Source organism: Populus euphratica, unplaced genomic scaffold (genome assembly GCF_000495115.2).
Source record: "Populus euphratica unplaced genomic scaffold, PopEup_1.0 scaffold1806.1, whole genome shotgun sequence".
NCBI classification, from domain to species: Eukaryota; Viridiplantae; Streptophyta; class Magnoliopsida; order Malpighiales; family Salicaceae; genus Populus; species Populus euphratica.
This window is the reverse complement of record NW_011501638.1, coordinates 31,283-36,826: the sequence shown is the minus strand read 5'-3', so window position 1 is coordinate 36,826 and position 5,544 is coordinate 31,283. Positions and strand designations below refer to the sequence as shown.

General features: G+C 38.2%; 1 pseudogene; it reads right to left on the bottom strand.

Annotated features, from left to right (window-relative positions):
- Nucleotides 1-5: 5 nt before the first annotated feature.
- Nucleotides 6-3,222, bottom strand: LOC105118202 (putative disease resistance protein RGA4; annotated as a pseudogene).
- Between the last annotated feature and the right edge of the window lie 2,322 nt (nucleotides 3,223-5,544).

Genomic DNA, 5,544 nt, shown 5'->3' with positions numbered 1-5,544 from the left:
TGGGTGAGGCCGCCTAAGCAATCATCGTCCGGGAAATGACTCAAACTCCGACACCCACTGATTTCTAAATAAACAAGAGAAGGTAATTGTCGTAAACCATGCCGTTCAATACTGCTGATCTTATCACAACCTCTAATCTCTAATCTTCGAAGCGAAGACAATTCTTGTAAATCACTGATATGGATAAGCTCCCTGCAATCCCATATGTACAATTCCTCTAGAGATGCGCAACACTCGGAAGAGCTTCCAATTTCAAATTATACATCGACAATATCTTCAAAGAATATTTCAATTCTTGAAAATCACCAGGAATTGAGATCAACTCAAGGCAGCCATAAATATAATCAATTTCACCAGAGCTGTGCAGTGTTGTATGCTTGGAATTGATGTCAGCTTTGGACAACCCTCTATGCTCAACAACTGAAGAGACGTGAAGCCATGAAATTCACCAGACAAATATCTCAGTTCCTCACATCCTGCAATTTCAAATTCCACAAGAGATGAAAGACCACATATCGGAATGCTTCTCAACTTGCCACACCACTCAATGCTCAACTTTTCAAGACAAGGAAATACTTGATCACCTTCTCCACACGGTACCATCCATTCTTCAAGACCATCCATACCCAACAGGCTGAGTTCTTTTAGTGCTGGAAACAGTACTTCTGTGCTGCCACTACTACTATAGAACTCATTGCCTATACATTTCACATTAGGCATTCCACTCATCTCTAGAATCTCAAGGCGAGAAAAACATCCGAGTATTGGGAGTTGTCTGCAGTTGCTGCAATCTTTCAATCTCAGCACCATCAAATTATTGAGCTGCAACATAGACATCCATGATGGGAACTTTTCACCCCAGTAACCCTCAATTGTTAAGCTTTTTATGTCTGGGTGAGGCTGCTGGACACCAAGGACATCCTCGATGTTAACACTGCTATTACCTTCATCACTCCATTTAAACACCAATTTGTTCATTCTTTTTTCACGCAGTTTTGCCTTCTCCGCATCTTCTCTGTCTCTCACTCGCTCAAGACACCATATCTCCAATTCTCCTCTTAGCTCCTTCAAACATCTCAGCTCTTCAATTTTATGATCTGGACCCACAACAAAGATTGGCAACGTTTGTAGACGTGTTAAGAAGCTCACATCAGCCGGCACTAGGTTTTTATCATTAAAATGAAGGTGTCTCAAGCTAACTAAATTTCTCATTTTCTTGGGAAGCTTTTGTTGCCAGAAACAATCAGTGAGTCTTAATGTTTCCAAAAGGTAGAGATTGGTGATGGATTATGGTAATGCTTTGATATTGGTATGTGAGACATCAAGATATCTCAAATGTCTCAGCTTGCAAATTGAATCTGGTAATTCTAGTATTAGACCGTTGCAATTTGAGAGTTCTCAAGCTTTTGAATTTCCTAGACTGATTCAATACATCAACCATTGAGAAAACAGTACGCAACTTTATAGCATCAACCGCTTGAAATGTTGACTCAACATCCCCACAAGAAATGAGATTGAGATGAAGAATATGAGATGCACCATCAACAGTCGAGCCCGGCTCTGGATTTAACGTTTCTGCTTTTGAGACCTGTAATGCAAGATCATGCACAAGATCATGCATCTTGCAACTTGTTACCATCCCATACTCATTCCTTTCAACATCTTGAAAAAGGGAGTTTGCAAGCAACTTATTGAAATACTTGTTGCCCATGTCTTCCATCCTCTGATTTGATGGCCCAAGAAAACCTTCACCCATCCAAAGTTGAATTAGCTCTTCCCTTTCAATTTCAAAATCTTTAGGAAAAATGGAACAGTATGCAAAACATTTTTTCAGTGATGGAGATGACAAGTGATCAAAACTGAATCTCAATATATCCAAAGCTTCATTTCCATCGGTGGAATGCCAAAATCTATTGCTTAGAATTGACTCCCACTCCTTTGTCTCCTTTTGCCGCAGTGTTCCTCCCAAAACATTAGCAAGCAATGGAAGCCCCCCACATTTCTTTGCAATCTCTTTTCCAATAGATTCCGAGTCTGCAGCTAATGGTGCTCCTCCACCCCCACTCACTTTTTGCTTGATAATGGACCCGCATTCATCATCTGATAGTTTTTCTAGCTCGAGCTGAAATCCAGGAGAAGTCTCCATCATGCTTGCTACTTCCTTAATGCGGGTTGTAACAACAAAAGCATTCCCATTTTTGCTTTTAATTTTTAAAAACCCATCCTTCAAACCATTCCATTTATTACGATTACGATTCCACACATCATCGAGAACGAGAAGAAATGTTTTATTTTCCAGCTGTTTCCTTAGGTTTTGAAGAATTGCATCAATATTCTCCAACGCCCCCGTAGTTTTATCTATCGTTTGCAACATTTCTCGTAAAATCTTCACTTCATCAAAATGATTAGAAACACAAACCCATATTGTTTCATCAAAAAGCTTTCTTTCCTTGACTTCTTTATAAACATTCTTTGCTATAGTAGTCTTTCCGAGGCCAGCCATCCCCACTATAGGAACAATCGAAAGGACATGTTGGGATTTGGTCATTCTAGTCAGCCATTCCACAACTTTAGAGACATCATCCTCCCTTCCTACTACAACTGCTGAGGTGTCAGCTGAGCTGTCAAGGAAGGAATCTGTCTGCCGGGGTGGATCTCGCCTAACTTCAGGGCGATTTGCCAATCCAAGATCACCGCCCAGTTTCAGGATTTCATCTAAGGCTCCATGGATCCTCTTGACTTTATGACCCATTTTCCAACGGAATACAATAGGGTTGTGGAGTGAAACAAAATCACATACCTTTCCCTTCTGTTCATAATCAAACTCGTCTAGAAAATCTTCAGCATCATGAGCTGCATCTTGAAGCTTATCCATCCAACGCTTCATACCATCTTCTGCCGCTGGCCTTGTTGCTGCATCTCGCATCACAGCTTGAATCATGGTTAAAGAATCTACGAGCTTTTGCAGCCGTCCATTCAATCCCCAAGCAAGTCCGGTCCCTTCAGCAGCTATGGGAATCATCCTTCTCAAAGACTCCTCCACGGCAAACGTAAGAAGAAGCTCTGCTGCCATATTGTCTTGTTTTTGTTGGGGAAATCAAAGAAGAAATATTGAGCACGGGAAAGAGAGAAGTGTGCTGTGAAATATTAAAGAGAAAATGAAGCGTGTTTTGGAATGGTGATCAGATTCATTCAACTTTAAAATGGAGGGTCCCTCCCTCACATTTATTAATTGGTTGATTGCAGTTGGCCCTGGCAGCATCTTTCACGAACCACAACTGTCAAATTTGCCATGGCAAGGCTAAGAAAATGGCACATGTTCAGGATGTTTGAAATTAAAATAAATATATTAAAAATATATTTTTATTTTTAAAATCAAAATATCAAAATAATATAATATTTAATAAAATTACATGAAAACCCTTTATCGATGGTGGTTGGCGGCATCTTTCACGAACCATTACTGTGAATTTGTCATGCCAAGGCTAAGAAAATTCCACATAAGCATTTTTTATTTTTTTTACATTTTTGATAAATTTATAACTGAAAATACTTCTCTTAAAATCTTTCAAACTAATAAAAAATTATTTATCCTAAATTTAATTTTTTAAAAAAGTTTTTTTAATTTTTTGAAGAGTTTTTAAAAGGTTTTTCTTTTGCAACCAAATATTTTTTTGTAATTAAGTTTTTTATATTTTTATTTATTTGGTTACTAATTAATATTTATAAAGTATCATATCATTTATTAATAAATAGTGAACAAGGGACTTTCAATTACCTATTCTATTCTTCTATTTCATGTGACACTCCTTGTCTGCAATTATATGGTATTGTACACAATGATCTATACCCTGTAGCACACCTGATATTTGATGCTTTTGAAGTGTTGAAAAGTGCCTTATTATTTTTTTTTAGATTAACATGAGTGTCTAGGCCAGTTTGCGCGTACCACGACTAATTTCATGGGTCCTGAAATTAACGACCATGTAAGCCTCTAATGATCATCATATGAGCAACCAAGGACTCGAACCTGAGACCATAAAGGGAGCAAACCCTTTAGTCCCAAATTCTTACTATTTAGCCACCACCTAGATGGTTAAAAGTGTCTTATTTCCACTTGCTTGGTAGTGTAGTATTACTGCACAGTAATATTTAAGATTTTTCACATTTTTACTTAATGCCTTGTTTGTTTCAAGGAAAACGAATTCCTAGAATTCATTTTCCTTACTTTCCCATGTTTGGTAACAAAATGAAAAAGTAGTTAATGGAAACTTAATTCCGGTCAACATAAAAAAAATGCTTCATGAAAGGAATGTGTTTTCCTTCTGATAAAGAAAGGAAAACACTTTCTTTTTTTTCATTATATACTTTTATAAATCACGGTCTGTCTCTCCTTTTTTAAAAAAATGATTGGAAGCATTTCAGAACCATTTCTTCTCTGGACAATTGAAGCATTTCACTTGAACAATTAATTTCAGGTATTTTTTTTTTATTATTTCCTTTATGTTTTTATCTTCTTCGTAGATCTGTTAAAATTATTGCATAATATTTCCATAACACAACAATTTTTCCATGATAATTTTATTCTTCATCACTCACATTCGGCAGTTTATTCTACCCAAACAAACACCATCAAGTGCAGAGAGAGAGGCACTTGAAAATCCCCAAACTATGTTGGAAGCATTGAGAATCAACCCTTGCTCTCTCTTTTTTTAATAGTAGCCGGGGGAGAACTGGGAAGGAGGAGCCATGTTGCCCCTTGAATGTTTGATATTTGTCCTGCTTTTTTGTCTTAAATATTTGCTTCTTTATGCACAAATGGTGAGAGAAACAGAAAGGGAACACGGGGAAACCGACAGGAACAAGGGCATGAGAGATATAGAGAGGGAGAGGGAACAGGGGAAGGGGAATGAGAGAAACCGAGAGGGAACAGTGGAATGGGGGAATAAGAGAAATTGAGAGGGGAATCGACCGAGAGGGAGAGGGAACAGGAGGAATCAACCGAAAGGAGAGTGAATAGTGGGAATCGACTAAGAAGGAGAGGGGAATCGACCCAGAGGGAGAGTAAACAGTGGGAATCGACCGAGAAGGAGAGGGGAATCGACCGAGAGGGAGAGGGAACAGGGGGAATCAACTGAGAGGGAGAGGGAACAGGGAACAAGGAACAGGGGAGAGGGAACGAGGGGAATCAATTGAGAGGGAACAGGAAACAGCGGAATGAGAGAGGGGAACTAACTGAGAGAGGGGGGGAATGGAATTATAAGCTATTAAATTTAGTCTCATGAGCATATGCAAAACATGGGTTAAGCTGCGTGTTTATTAGGGAAATGTAAGAGATGATTAGAGTTTTAACCAGAGAATGTAAGCTCCCATTTTTTTCTATGTGTTTGAGCGAGAGCTAACGAGCTTAAAAGGTTTTTTTTTCACATGCAAAACTCATTAACAAGCTTGTTGTTTATTTTTTATTACTTGGTGATTTATAAATCTGTTTATTGTTATGTAATCATGTGAAATGAGTACCCTAATTACATATGGTTATATTAT